The sequence below is a fragment of the Gasterosteus aculeatus genome, chromosome 15 (genome assembly GCF_964276395.1).
Source record: "Gasterosteus aculeatus chromosome 15, fGasAcu3.hap1.1, whole genome shotgun sequence".
NCBI classification, from domain to species: domain Eukaryota; kingdom Metazoa; phylum Chordata; class Actinopteri; order Perciformes; family Gasterosteidae; genus Gasterosteus; species Gasterosteus aculeatus.
In genome coordinates this window covers 18,946,728-18,966,073 of record NC_135703.1, presented here as the reverse complement: position 1 = coordinate 18,966,073, position 19,346 = coordinate 18,946,728, and positions in this window count along the sequence as shown.

Below are 19,346 nucleotides of genomic sequence, written 5' to 3'. Positions count from 1 at the left end.
ACACAAAGACACACTAACATGAAGATGTACACAAAGACACACAAACAAGTACATGTACACAAAGACACACTAACATGTAGATGTACACAAAGACACACTAACTTGTAGATGTACACACGGACACACTATCATGAAGATGTACACAAAGACACACTAACAAGTATATGTACACAAAGACACACTAACTTGCAGATGTACACAAAGAAACACTAACATGTATATGTACACAAAGACACACTAACGTGCAGATGTACACAAAGAAACACTAACATGTAGATGTACACAAAGACACACTGAAATGTAGATGTACACAAAGACACACTAACATGTGGATGTGCACACGGACACACTAACAAGTAGATGTGCACACAAAGACAAACTAACATGTATATGTACACAAAGACACACTAACTTGTCGATGTACACACGGACACACTAACATGTAGATGTACACACGGACACACTAACAAGTAGATGTACAAACAGAGACACTAACATGTAGATGTACACACGGACACACTAACATGTAGATGTACACAAAGAAACACTAACATGTAGATGTACACAAAGACACACTAACATGTCAATGTACACAAAGACACACTAACATGTAGATGTACACACGGACACACTAACATGTAGATGTACACAAAGACACACTAACAAGTAGATGTACACAAAGACACCTTAACGTGCAGATGTACACAAAGACACCTTAACGTGCAGATGTACACAAAGACACACTAACTTGCAGATGTACACAAAGACACACTAACATGCAGATGTACACAAAGACACACTAACATGCAGATGTACACAAAGACACACTAACTTGCAGATGTGCACACAGACACACTAACAAGTAGATGTACACACGGACACACTAACATGAAGATGTACACAAAGACACACTAACAAGTAGATGTACACAAAGACACACTAACATGCCGATGTACACAAAGACACACTAACTTGCCGATGTACACAGAGACACACTAACTTGCAGATGTACACAAAGACACCTTAACGTGCAGATGTAAACAAAGACACACTAACTTGCAGATGTACACAAAGACACACTAACATGCAGATGTACACAAAGACACACTAACATGCAGATGTACACAAAGACACACTAACTTGCAGATGTGCACACAGACACACTAACAAGTAGATGTACACACGGACACACTAACATGAAGATGTACACAAAGACACACTAACAAGTAGATGTACACACGGACAAACTAACATGTAGATGTACACAAAGAAACACTAACATGTATATGTACACACGGACACACTAACAAGCAGATGTATACACGGAAACACTAACATGAAGATGTACACAAAGACACACTAACTTGCCGATGTACACAAAGACACACTAACTTGCCGATGTACACAAAGACACACTAACTTGCCGATGTACACAAAGACACATTAACTTGCCAATGTACACAAAGACACACTAACTTGCCGATGTACACAAAGACACACTAACTTGCCGATGTACACAAAGACACCTTAACGTGCAGATGTACACAAAGACACACTAACTTGCAGATGTACACAAAGACCCACTAACATGCAGATGTACACAAAGACACTAACATGTAGATGTACACAAAGACACACTAACAAGTAGATGTACACACGGACACACTAACATGAAGATGTACACAAAGACACACTAACAAGTAGATGTACACAAAGACACACTAACTTGTAGATGTGCACAGGGACACACTAACATGTAGATGTGCACACAGACACACTAACAAGTCGATGTACACAAAGACACACTAACATGAAGAGGTACACAAAGACACACAAACAAGTACATGTACACAAAGACACACTAACATGTAGATGTACACAAAGACACACTAACTTGTAGATGTACACACAGACACACTATCATGAAGATGTACACAAAGAAACACTAACATGTAGATGTACACAAAGACACACTGAAATGTAGATGTACACAAAGACACACTAACATGTGGATGTGCACACGGACACACTAACAAGTAGATGTAAACACGGACACACTAACATGTAGATGTGCACACAAAGACAAACTAACATGTATATGTACACAAAGACACACTAACTTGTCGATGTACACACGGACACACTAACATGTAGATGTACACACGGACACACTAACAAGTAGATGTAAACACGGACAAACTAACATGTAGATGTACACAAAGAAACACTAACATGTATATGTACACACGGACACACTAACAAGTAGATGTATACACGGACACACTAACATGAAGATGTACACAAAGACACACTAACTTGCCGATGTACACAAAGACACACTAACTTGCCGATGTACACAAAGACACACTAACTTGCCGATGTACACAAAGACACATTAACTTGCCAATGTACACAAAGACACACTAACTTGCCGATGTACACAAAGACACACTAACTTGCCGATGTACACAAAGACACCTTAACGTGCAGATGTACACAAAGACACACTAACTTGCAGATGTACACAAAGACACACTAACATGCAGATGTACACAAAGACACACTAACTTGCAGATGTGCACACAGACACACTAACAAGTAGATGTACACACGGACACACTAACATGAAGATGTACACAAAGACACACTAACAAGTAGATGTACACAAAGACACACTAACATGCCGATGTACACAAAGACACACTAACTTGCCGATGTACACAGAGACACACTAACTTGCAGATGTACACAAAGACACCTTAACGTGCAGATGTAAACAAAGACACACTAACTTGCAGATGTACACAAAGACACACTAACATGCAGATGTACACAAAGACACACTAACATGCAGATGTACACAAAGACACACTAACTTGCAGATGTGCACACAGACACACTAACAAGTAGATGTACACACGGACACACTAACATGAAGATGTACACAAAGACACACTAACAAGTAGATGTACACACGGACAAACTAACATGTAGATGTACACAAAGAAACACTAACATGTATATGTACACACGGACACACTAACAAGCAGATGTATACACGGAAACACTAACATGAAGATGTACACAAAGACACACTAACTTGCCGATGTACACAAAGACACACTAACTTGCCGATGTACACAAAGACACACTAACTTGCCGATGTACACAAAGACACATTAACTTGCCAATGTACACAAAGACACACTAACTTGCCGATGTACACAAAGACACACTAACTTGCCGATGTACACAAAGACACCTTAACGTGCAGATGTACACAAAGACACACTAACTTGCAGATGTACACAAAGACCCACTAACATGCAGATGTACACAAAGACACTAACATGTAGATGTACACAAAGACACACTAACAAGTAGATGTACACACGGACACACTAACATGAAGATGTACACAAAGACACACTAACAAGTAGATGTACACAAAGACACACTAACTTGTAGATGTGCACAGGGACACACTAACATGTAGATGTGCACACAGACACACTAACAAGTCGATGTACACAAAGACACACTAACATGAAGAGGTACACAAAGACACACAAACAAGTACATGTACACAAAGACACACTAACATGTAGATGTACACAAAGACACACTAACTTGTAGATGTACACACAGACACACTATCATGAAGATGTACACAAAGAAACACTAACATGTAGATGTACACAAAGACACACTGAAATGTAGATGTACACAAAGACACACTAACATGTGGATGTGCACACGGACACACTAACAAGTAGATGTAAACACGGACACACTAACATGTAGATGTGCACACAAAGACAAACTAACATGTATATGTACACAAAGACACACTAACTTGTCGATGTACACACGGACACACTAACATGTAGATGTACACACGGACACACTAACAAGTAGATGTACAAACAGAGACACTAACATGTAGATGTACACAAAGACACACTAACATGTCAATGTACACAAAGACACACTAACATGTAGATGTACACACGGACACACTAACATGTAGATGTACACAAAGACACACTAACAAGTAGATGTACACACGGACACATTAACATGAAGATGTACACAAAGACACACTAACTTGCCGATGTACACAAAGACACTCTAACTTGCCGATGTACACAAAGACACACTAACTTGCAGATGTACACAAAGACACACTAACTTGCAGATGTACACAAAGACACCTTAACATGCAGATGTACACAAAGACACCTTAACGTGCAGATGTACACAAAGACACACTAAAATGTAGATGTACACAAAGACACACTAAAATGTAGATGTACACAAAGACATACTAACATGAAGATGTACACAAAGACACACTAACAAGTAGATGTACACACGGACACACTAACATGAAGATGTACACAAAGACACACTAACAAGTAGATGTACACAAAGACACACTAACATGTAGATGTGCACAGGGACACACTCACATGTAGATGTGGACACAGACACACTAACAAGTCGATGTACACAAAGACACACTAACATGAAGATGTACACAAAGACACACTAACATGAAGATGTACACACGGACACACTAACATGAAGATGTACACACGGACACACTAACATGAAGATGTACACAAAGACACACTAACATGAAGATGTACAAAAAGACACACTAACATGAAGATGTACACAAAGACACACTAACAAGTAGATGTACACACGGACACACTAACATGTAGATGTACACAAAGAAACTCTAACATGTAGATGTACACAAAGACACACTAACTTGTCAATGTACACAAAGACACACTAACTTGTCGATGTACACACGGACACACTAACATGTAGATGTACACACGGACACTAACATGTAGATGTACACAAAGACACACTAACTTGCAGATGTACACAAAGACACACTAACTTGCAGATGTACACAAAGACACACTAACTTGCAGATGTACACAAAGACACTCTAACTTGCCGATGTACACAAAGACACTCTAACTTGCCGATGTACACAATGACACACTAACTTGCCGATGTACACAATGACACACTAACTTGCCGATGTACACAAAGACACACTAACTTGCCGATGTACACAAAGACACACTAACTTGCCGATGTACACAAAGACACACTAACTTGCAGATGTACACAAAGACACACTAACTTGCAGATGTACACGCGGACACACTATCATGAAGATGTACACAAAGACACACTAACAAGTACATGTACACAAAGACACACTAACATGTAGATGTGCACACAGACACACTAACAAGTCGATGTACACAAAGACACACTAACATGTAGATGTACACAAAGACACACAAACAAGTACATGTACACAAAGACACACTAACATGTAGATGTGCACAGGGACACACTAACATGTAGATGTGCACACAGACACACTAACTTGCAGATGTACACAAAGACACACTAACATGCAGATGTACACAAAGACACACTAACATGCAGATGTACACAAAGACACACTAACTTGCAGATGTGCACACAGACACACTAACAAGTAGATGTACACACGGACACACTAACATGAAGATGTACACAAAGACACACTAACAAGTAGATGTACACACGGACAAACTAACATGTAGATGTACACAAAGAAACACTAACATGTATATGTACACACGGACACACTAACAAGTAGATGTACACACGGACACACTAACATGAAGATGTACACAAAGACACACTAACTTGCCGATGTACACAAAGACACACTAACTTGCCGATGTACACAAAGACACACTAACTTGCCGATGTACACAAAGACACATTAACTTGCCAATGTACACAAAGACACACTAACTTGCCGATGTACACAAAGACACACTAACTTGCCGATGTACACAAAGACACCTTAACGTGCAGATGTACACAAAGACACACTAACTTGCAGATGTACACAAAGACACACTAACATGCAGATGTACACAAAGACACTAACATGTAGATGTACACAAAGACACACTAACAAGTAGATGTACACACGGACACACTAACATGAAGATGTACACAAAGACACACTAACAAGTAGATGTACACAAAGACACACTAACATGAAGATGTACACAAAGACACACAAACAAGTACATGTACACAAAGACACACTAACATGTAGATGTACACAAAGACACACTAACTTGTAGATGTACACACGGACACACTATCATGAAGATGTACACAAAGACACACTAACAAGTATATGTACACAAAGACACACTAACTTGCAGATGTACACAAAGAAACACTAACATGTATATGTACACAAAGACACACTAACGTGCAGATGTACACAAAGAAACACTAACATGTAGATGTACACAAAGACACACTGAAATGTAGATGTACACAAAGACACACTAACATGTGGATGTGCACACGGACACACTAACAAGTAGATGTAAACACGGACACACTAACATGTAGATGTGCACACAAAGACAAACTAACATGTATATGTACACAAAGACACACTAACTTGTCGATGTACACACGGACACACTAACATGTAGATGTACACACGGACACACTAACATGTAGATGTACACAAAGAAACACTAACATGTAGATGTACACAAAGACACACTAACATGTCAATGTACACAAAGACACACTAACATGTAGATGTACACACGGACACACTAACATGTAGATGTACACAAAGAAACACTAACATGTAGATGTACACAAAGACACACTAACATCACAATGTACACAAAGACACACTAACATGTAGATGTACACACGGACACACTAACATGTAGATGTACACAAAGACACACTAACAAGTAGATGTACACACGGACACATTAACATGAAGATGTACACAAAGACACACTAACTTGCCGATGTACACAAAGACACACTAACTTGCCGATGTACACAGAGACACCTTAACGTGCAGATGTACACAAAGACACCTTAACGTGCAGATGTACACAAAGACACACTAACTTGCAGATGTACACAAAGACACACTAACATGCAGATGTACACAAAGACACACTAACATGCAGATGTACACAAAGACACACTAACTTGCAGATGTGCACACAGACACACTAACAAGTAGATGTACACACGGACACACTAACATGAAGATGTACACAAAGACACACTAACAAGTAGATGTACACAAAGACACACTAACTTGCCGATGTACACAGAGACACACTAACTTGCAGATGTACACAAAGACACACTAACTTGCAGATGTGCACACAGACACACTAACAAGTAGATGTACACACGGACACACTAACATGAAGATGTACACAAAGACACACTAACAAGTAGATGTACACAAAGACACACTAACTTGCCGATGTACACAGAGACACACTAACTTGCAGATGTACACAAAGACACCTTAACGTGCAGATGTACACAAAGACACACTAACATGCAGATGTACACAAAGACACACTAACATGCAGATGTACACAAAGACACACTAACATGCAGATGTACACAAAGACACACTAACTTGCAGATGTGCACACAGACACACTAACAAGTAGATGTACACACGGACACACTAACATGAAGATGTACACAAAGACACACTAACAAGTAGATGTACACACGGACAAACTAACATGTAGATGTACACAAAGAAACACTAACATGTATATGTACACACGGACACACTAACAAGTAGATGTATACACGGACACACTAACATGAAGATGTACACAAAGACACACTAACTTGCCGATATACACAAAGACACATTAACTTGCCGATGTACACAAAGACACACTAACTTGCCGATGTACACAAAGACACACTAACTTGCCGATGTACACAAAGACACACTAACTTGCCGATGTACACAAAGACACCTTAACGTGCAGATGTACACAAAGACACACTAACTTGCAGATGTACACAAAGACACACTAACATGCAGATGTACACAAAGACACTAACATGTAGATGTACACAAAGACACACTAACAAGTAGATGTACACAAAGACACACTAACTTGTAGATGTGCACAGGGACACACTAACTTGTAGATGTACACACGGACACACTATCATGAAGATGTACACAAAGACACACTAACAAGTATATGTACACAAAGACACACTAACTTGCAGATGTACACAAAGAAACACTAACATGTATATGTACACAAAGACACACTAACGTGCAGATGTACACAAAGAAACACTAACATGTAGATGTACACAAAGACACACTGAAATGTAGATGTACACAAAGACACACTAACATGTGGATGTGCACACAAAGACAAACTAACATGTATATGTACACAAAGACACACTAACAAGTACATGTACACAAAGACACACTAACATGTAGATGTGCACAGGGACACACTAACATGTAGATGTGCACACAGACACACTAACAAGTCGATGTACACAGAGACACACTAACTTGCAGATGTACACAAAGACACCTTAACGTGCAGATGTAAACAAAGACACACTAACTTGCAGATGTACACAAAGACACACTAACATGCAGATGTACACAAAGACACACTAACATGCAGATGTACACAAAGACACACTAACTTGCAGATGTGCACACAGACACACTAACAAGTAGATGTACACACGTACACACTAACATGAAGATGTACACAAAGACACACTAACAAGTAGATGTATACACGGACACACTAACATGAAGATGTACACAAAGACACACTAACTTGCCGATGTACACAAAGACACACTAACTTGCCGATGTACACAAAGACACACTAACTTGCCGATGTACACAAAGACACATTAACTTGCCAATGTACACAAAGACACACTAACTTGCCGATGTACACAAAGACACACTAACTTGCCGATGTACACAAAGACACCTTAACGTGCAGATGTACACAAAGACACACTAACTTGCAGATGTACACAAAGACACACTAACATGCAGATGTACACAAAGACACTAACATGTAGATGTACACAAAGACACACTAACAAGTAGATGTACACACGGACACACTAACATGAAGATGTACACAAAGACACACTAACAAGTAGATGTACACAAAGACACACTAACTTGTAGATGTGCACAGGGACACACTAACATGTAGATGTGCACACAGACACACTAACAAGTCGATGTACACAAAGACACACTAACATGAAGATGTACACAAAGACACACAAACAAGTACATGTACACAAAGACACACTAACTTGTAGATGTACACACGGACACACTATCATGAAGATGTACACAAAGACACACTAACAAGTATATGTACACAAAGACACACTAACTTGCAGATGTACACAAAGAAACACTAACATGTATATGTACACAAAGACACACTAACGTGCAGATGTACACAAAGAAACACTAACATGTAGATGTACACAAAGACACACTGAAATGTAGATGTACACAAAGACACACTAACATGTGGATGTGCACACGGACACACTAACAAGTAGATGTGCACACAAAGACAAACTAACATGTATATGTACACAAAGACACACTAACTTGTCGATGTACACACGGACAAACTAACATGTAGATGTACACACGGACACACTAACAAGTAGATGTACAAACAGAGACACTAACATGTAGATGTACACACGGACACACTAACATGTAGATGTACACAAAGAAACACTAACATGTAGATGTACACAAAGACACACTAACATGTCAATGTACACAAAGACACACTAACATGTAGATGTACACACGGACACACTAACATGTAGATGTACACAAAGACACACTAACAAGTAGATGTACACACGGACACTAACATGTAGATGTACACAAAGACACACTAACTTGCAGATGTACACAAAGACACACTAACTTGCAGATGTACACAAAGACACTCTAACTTGCCGATGTACACAAAGACACTCTAACTTGCCGATGTACACAAAGACACATTAACTTGCCAATGTACACAAAGACACACTAACTTGCCGATGTACACAAAGACACACTAACTTGCCGATGTACACAAAGACACCTTAACGTGCAGATGTACACAAAGACACACTAACTTGCAGATGTACACAAAGACACACTAACATGCAGATGTACACAAAGACACTAACATGTAGATGTACACAAAGACACACTAACAAGTAGATGTACACACGGACACACTAACATGAAGATGTACACAAAGACACACTAACTTGCAGATGTGCACACAGACACACTAACAAGTAGATGTACACACGGACACACTAACATGAAGATGTACACAAAGACACACTAACAAGTAGATGTACACACGGACAAACTAACATGTAGATGTACACAAAGAAACACTAACATGTATATGTACACACGGACACACTAACAAGTAGATGTACACACGGACACACTAACATGAAGATGTACACAAAGACACACTAACTTGCCGATGTACACAAAGACACACTAACTTGCCGATGTACACAAAGACACACTAACTTGCCGATGTACACAAAGACACATTAACTTGCCAATGTACACAAAGACACACTAACTTGCCGATGTACACAAAGACACACTAACTTGCCGATGTACACAAAGACACCTTAACGTGCAGATGTACACAAAGACACACTAACTTGCAGATGTACACAAAGACACACTAACATGCAGATGTACACAAAGACACTAACATGTAGATGTACACAAAGACACACTAACAAGTAGATGTACACACGGACACACTAACATGAAGATGTACACAAAGACACACTAACAAGTAGATGTACACAAAGACACACTAACATGAAGATGTACACAAAGACACACAAACAAGTACATGTACACAAAGACACACTAACATGTAGATGTACACAAAGACACACTAACTTGTAGATGTACACACGGACACACTATCATGAAGATGTACACAAAGACACACTAACAAGTATATGTACACAAAGACACACTAACTTGCAGATGTACACAAAGACACCTTAACGTGCAGATGTACACAAAGACACCTTAACGTGCAGATGTACACAAAGACACACTAAAATGTAGATGTACACAAAGACACACTAAAATGTAGATGTACACAAAGACACACTAACATGAAGATGTACACAAAGACACACTAACAAGTAGATGTACACACGGACACACTAACATGAAGATGTACACAAAGACACACTAACAAGTAGATGTACACAAAGACACACTAACATGTAGATGTGCACAGGGACACACTCACATGTAGATGTGGACACAGACACACTAACAAGTCGATGTACACAAAGACACACTAACATGAAGATGTACACAAAGACACACTAACATGAAGATGTACACACGGACACACTAACATGAAGATGTACACACGGACACACTAACATGAAGATGTACACAAAGACACACTAACATGAAGATGTACACAAAGACACACTAACAAGTAGATGTACACACGGACACACTAACATGTAGATGTACACAAAGAAACTCTAACATGTAGATGTACACAAAGACACACTAACTTGTCAATGTACACAAAGACACACTAACTTGACGATGTACACACGGACACACTAACGTGTAGATGTACACAAAGACACACTAACAAGTAGATGTACACACGGACACTAACATGTAGATGTACACAAAGACACACTAACTTGCCGATGTACACAAAGACACACTAACTTGCAGATGTACACAATGACACACTAACTTGCCGATGTACACAAAGACACACTAACTTGCCGATGTACACAAAGACACACTAACTTGCCGATGTACACAAAGACACACTAACTTGCAGATGTACACAAAGACACACTAACAAGTACATGTACACAAAGACACACTAACATGTAGATGTGCACACAGACACACTAACAAGTCGATGTACACAAAGACACACTAACATGTAGATGTACACAAAGACACACAAACAAGTCGATGTACACAGAGACACACTAACTTGCAGATGTACACAAAGACACACTAACAAGTAGATGTACACACGGACACATTAACATGAAGATGTACACAAAGACACACTAACTTGCCGATGTACACAAAGACACACTAACTTGCCGATGTACACAAAGACACACTAACTTGCCGATGTACACAAAGACACACTAACTTGCCGATGTACACAAAGACACACTAACTTGCCGATGTACACAATGACACACTACCTTGCCGATGTACACAATGACACACTAACTTGCCGATGTACACAAAGACACACTAACTTGCCGATGTACACAAAGACACACTAACTTGCCGATGTACACAAAGACACACTAACTTGCCGATGTACACAAAGACACCTTAACGTGCAGATGTACACAAAGACACACTAAAATGTAGATGTACACAAAGACACACTAAAATGTAGATGTACACAAAGACACACTAACATGAAGATGTACACAAAGACACACTAACAAGTAGATGTACACACGGACACACTAACATGAAGATGTACACAAAGACACACTAACAAGTAGATGTACACAAAGACACACTAACATGTAGATGTGCACAGGGACACACTCACATGTAGATGTGGACACAGACACACTAACAAGTCGATGTACACAAAGACACACTAACATGAAGATGTACACAAAGACACACTAACATGAAGATGTACACACGGACACACTAACATGAAGATGTACACACGGACACACTAACATGAAGATGTACACAAAGACACACTAACATGAAGATGTACAAAAAGACACACTAACATGAAGATGTACACAAAGACACACTAACAAGTAGATGTACACACGGACACACTAACATGTAGATGTACACAAAGACACACTAACTTGTCAATGTACACAAAGACACACTAACTTGTCGATGTACACACGGACACACTAACATGTAGATGTACACAAAGACACACTAACAAGTCGATGTACACACGGACACTAACATGTAGATGTACACAAAGACACACTAACTTGCCGATGTACACAAAGACACACTAACTTGCAGATGTACACAAAGACACTCTAACTTGCCGATGTACACAAAGACACTCTAACTTGCCGATGTACACAAAGACACTCTAACTTGCCGATGTACACAATGACACACTAACTTGCCGATGTACACAAAGACACACTAACTTGCCGATGTACACAAAGACACACTAACTTGCCGATGTACACAAAGACACACTAACTTGCAGATGTACACAAAGACACACTAACTTGCAGATGTACACGCGGACACACTATCATGAAGATGTACACAAAGACACACTAACAAGTACATGTACACAAAGACACACTAACATGTAGATGTGCACACAGACACACTAACAAGTAGATGTACACAAAGACACACTGAAATGTATATGTACACAAAGACACACTAACGTGCAGATGTACACAAAGAAACACTAACATGTAGATGTACACAAAGACACACTGAAATGTAGATGTGCACACGGACACACTAACAAGTAGATGTGAACACGGACACACTAACATGTAGATGTGCACACAAAGACAAACTAACATGTATATGTACACAAAGACACACTAACTTGTCGATGTACACACGGACACACTAACATGTAGATGTACACACGGACACACTAACAAGTAGATGTACAAACAGAGACACTAACATGTAGATGTACACACGGACACACTAACATGTAGATGTACACAAAGAAACACTAACATGTAGATGTACACAAAGAAACACTAACATGTAGATGTACACAAAGACACACTAACATGTCAATGTACACAAAGACACACTAACATGTAGATGTACACACGGACACACTAACATGTAGATGTACACAAAGACACACTAACAAGTAGATGTACACACGGACACATTAACATGAAGATGTACACAAAGACACACTAACTTGCCGATGTACACAAAGACACACTAACTTGCCGATGTACACAAAGACACTCTAACTTGCCGATGTACACAAAGACACACTAACTTGCAGATGTACACAAAGACACACTAACTTGCAGATGTACACAAAGACACCTTAACGTGCAGATGTACACAAAGACACCTTAACGTGCAGATGTACACAAAGACACACTAAAATGTAGATGTACACAAAGACACACTAAAATGTAGATGTACACAAAGACACACTAACATGAAGATGTACACAAAGACACACTAACAAGTAGATGTACACACGGACACACTAACATGAAGATGTACACAAAGACACACTAACAAGTAGATGTACACAAAGACACACTAACATGTAGATGTGCACAGGGACACACTCACATGTAGATGTGGACACAGACACACTAACAAGTCGATGTACACAAAGACACACTAACATGAAGATGTACACAAAGACACACTAACATGAAGATGTACACACGGACACACTAACATGAAGATGTACACACGGACACACTAACATGAAGATGTACACAAAGACACACTAACATGAAGATGTACACAAAGACACACTAACAAGTAGATGTACACACGGACACACTAACATGTAGATGTACACAAAGAAACTCTAACATGTAGATGTACACAAAGACACACTAACTTGTCAATGTACACAAAGACACACTAACTTGACGATGTACACACGGACACACTAACGTGTAGATGTACACAAAGACACACTAACAAGTAGATGTACACACGGACACTAACATGTAGATGTACACAAAGACACACTAACTTGCCGATGTACACAAAGACACACTAACTTGCAGATGTACACAATGACACACTAACTTGCCGATGTACACAAAGACACACTAACTTGCCGATGTACACAAAGACACACTAACTTGCCGATGTACACAAAGACACACTAACTTGCAGATGTACACAAAGACACACTAACAAGTACATGTACACAAAGACACACTAACATGTAGATGTGCACACAGACACACTAACAAGTCGATGTACACAAAGACACACTAACATGTAGATGTACACAAAGACACACAAACAAGTCGATGTACACAGAGACACACTAACTTGCAGATGTACACAAAGACACACTAACAAGTAGATGTACACACGGACACATTAACATGAAGATGTACACAAAGACACACTAACTTGCCGATGTACACAAAGACACACTAACTTGCCGATGTACACAAAGACACACTAACTTGCCGATGTACACAAAGACACACTAACTTGCCGATGTACACAAAGACACACTAACTTGCCGATGTACACAATGACACACTAACTTGCCGATGTACACAAAGACACACTAACTTGCCGATGTACACAAAGACACACTAACTTGCCGATGTACACAAAGACACACTAACTTGCCGATGTACACAAAGACACACTAACTTGCCGATGTACACAAAGACACACTAACTTGCAGATGTACACAAAGACACTCTAACTTGCCGATGTACACAAAGACACTCTAACTTGCCGATGTACACAATGACACACTAACTTGCCGATGTACACAATGACACACTAACTTGCCGATGTACACAAAGACACACTAACTTGCCGATGTACACAAAGACACACTAACTTGCCGATGTACACAAAGACACACTAACATGTAGATGTACACAAAGAAACACTAACATGTATATGTACACACGGACACACTAACAAGTAGATGTATACACGGACACACTAACATGAAGATGTACACAAAGACACACTAACTTGCCGATGTACACAAAGACACACTAACTTGCCGATGTACACAAAGACACACTAACTTGCCGATGTACACAAAGACACATTAACTTGCCAATGTACACAAAGACACACTAACTTGCCGATGTACACAAAGACACACTAACTTGCCGATGTACACAAAGACACCTTAACGTGCAGATGTACACAAAGACACACTAACTTGCAGATGTACACAAAGACACACTAACATGCAGATGTACACAAAGACACACTAACTTGCAGATGTGCACACAGACACACTAACAAGTAGATGTACACACGGACACACTAACATGAAGATGTACACAAAGACACACTAACAAGTAGATGTACACAAAGACACACTAACATGCCGATGTACACAAAGACACACTAACTTGCCGATGTACACAGAGACACACTAACTTGCAGATGTACACAAAGACACCTTAACGTGCAGATGTAAACAAAGACACACTAACTTGCAGATGTACACAAAGACACACTAACATGCAGATGTACACAAAGACACACTAACATGCAGATGTACACAAAGACACACTAACTTGCAGATGTGCACACAGACACACTAACAAGTAGATGTACACACGGACACACTAACATGAAGATGTACACAAAGACACACTAACAAGTAGATGTACACACGGACAAACTAACATGTAGATGTACACAAAGAAACACTAACATGTATATGTACACACGGACACACTAACAAGCAGATGTATACACGGAAACACTAACATGAAGATGTACACAAAGACACACTAACTTGCCGATGTACACAAAGACACACTAACTTGCCGATGTACACAAAGACACACTAACTTGCCGATGTACACAAAGACACATTAACTTGCCAATGTACACAAAGACACACTAACTTGCCGATGTACACAAAGACACACTAACTTGCCGATGTACACAAAGACACCTTAACGTGCAGATGTACACAAAGACACACTAACTTGCAGATGTACACAAAGACCCACTAACATGCAGATGTACACAAAGACACTAACATGTAGATGTACACAAAGACACACTAACAAGTAGATGTACACACGGACACACTAACATGAAGATGTACACAAAGACACACTAACAAGTAGATGTACACAAAGACACACTAACTTGTAGATGTGCACAGGGACACACTAACATGTAGATGTGCACACAGACACACTAACAAGTCGATGTACACAAAGACACACTAACATGAAGAGGTACACAAAGACACACAAACAAGTACATGTACACAAAGACACACTAACATGTAGATGTACACAAAGACACACTAACTTGTAGATGTACACACAGACACACTATCATGAAGATGTACACAAAGAAACACTAACATGTAGATGTACACAAAGACACACTGAAATGTAGATGTACACAAAGACACACTAACATGTGGATGTGCACACGGACACACTAACAAGTAGATGTAAACACGGACACACTAACATGTAGATGTGCACACAAAGACAAACTAACATGTATATGTACACAAAGACACACTAACTTGTCGATGTACACACGGACACACTAACATGTAGATGTACACACGGACACACTAACAAGTAGATGTACAAACAGAGACACTAACATGTAGATGTACACAAAGACACACTAACATGTCAATGTACACAAAGACACACTAACATGTAGATGTACACACGGACACACTAACATGTAGATGTACACAAAGACACACTAACAAGTAGATGTACACACGGACACATTAACATGAAGATGTACACAAAGACACACTAACTTGCCGATGTACACAAAGACACTCTAACTTGCCGATGTACACAAAGACACACTAACTTGCAGATGTACACAAAGACACACTAACTTGCAGATGTACACAAAGACACCTTAACATGCAGATGTACACAAAGACACCTTAACGTGCAGATGTACACAAAGACACACTAAAATGTAGATGTACACAAAGACACACTAAAATGTAGATGTACACAAAGACATACTAACATGAAGATGTACACAAAGACACACTAACAAGTAGATGTACACACGGACACACTAACATGAAGATGTACACAAAGACACACTAACAAGTAGATGTACACAAAGACACACTAACATGTAGATGTGCACAGGGACACACTCACATGTAGATGTGGACACAGACACACTAACAAGTCGATGTACACAAAGACACACTAACATGAAGATGTACACAAAGACACACTAACATGAAGATGTACACACGGACACACTAACATGAAGATGTACACACGGACACACTAACATGAAGATGTACACAAAGACACACTAACATGAAGATGTACAAAAAGACACACTAACATGAAGATGTACACAAAGACACACTAACAAGTAGATGTACACACGGACACACTAACATGTAGATGTACACAAAGAAACTCTAACATGTAGATGTACACAAAGACACACTAACTTGTCAATGTACACAAAGACACACTAACTTGTCGATGTACACACGGACACACTAACATGTAGATGTACACACGGACACTAACATGTAGATGTACACAAAGACACACTAACTTGCAGATGTACACAAAGACACACTAACTTGCAGATGTACACAAAGACACACTAACTTGCAGATGTACACAAAGACACTCTAACTTGCCGATGTACACAAAGACACTCTAACTTGCCGATGTACACAATGACACACTAACTTGCCGATGTACACAATGACACACTAACTTGCCGATGTACACAAAGACACACTAACTTGCCGATGTACACAAAGACACACTAACTTGCCGATGTACACAAAGACACACTAACTTGCAGATGTACACAAAGACACACTAACTTGCAGATGTACACGCGGACACACTATCATGAAGATGTACACAAAGACACACTAACAAGTACATGTACACAAAGACACACTAACATGTAGATGTGCACACAGACACACTAACAAGTCGATGTACACAAAGACACACTAACATGTAGATGTACACAAAGACACACAAACAAGTACATGTACACAAAGACACACTAACATGTAGATGTGCACAGGGACACACTAACATGTAGATGTGCACACAGACACACTAACTTGCAGATGTACACAAAGACACACTAACTTGCAGATGTACACAAAGACACACTAACTTGCAGATGTACACAAAGACACACTAACATGCAGATGTACACAAAGACACACTAACATGCAGATGTACACAAAGACACACTAACTTGCAGATGTGCACACAGACACACTAACAAGTAGATGTACACACGGACACACTAACATGAAGATGTACACAAAGACACACTAACAAGTAGATGTACACACGGACAAACTAACATGTAGATGTACACAAAGAAACACTAACATGTATATGTACACACGGACACACTAACAAGTAGATGTACACACGGACACACTAACATGAAGATGTACACAAAGACACACTAACTTGCCGATGTACACAAAGACACACTAACTTGCCGATGTACACAAAGACACACTAACTTGCCGATGTACACAAAGACACATTAACTTGCCAATGTACACAAAGACACACTAACTTGCCGATGTACACAAAGACACACTAACTTGCCGATGTACACAAAGACACCTTAACGTGCAGATGTACACAAAGAC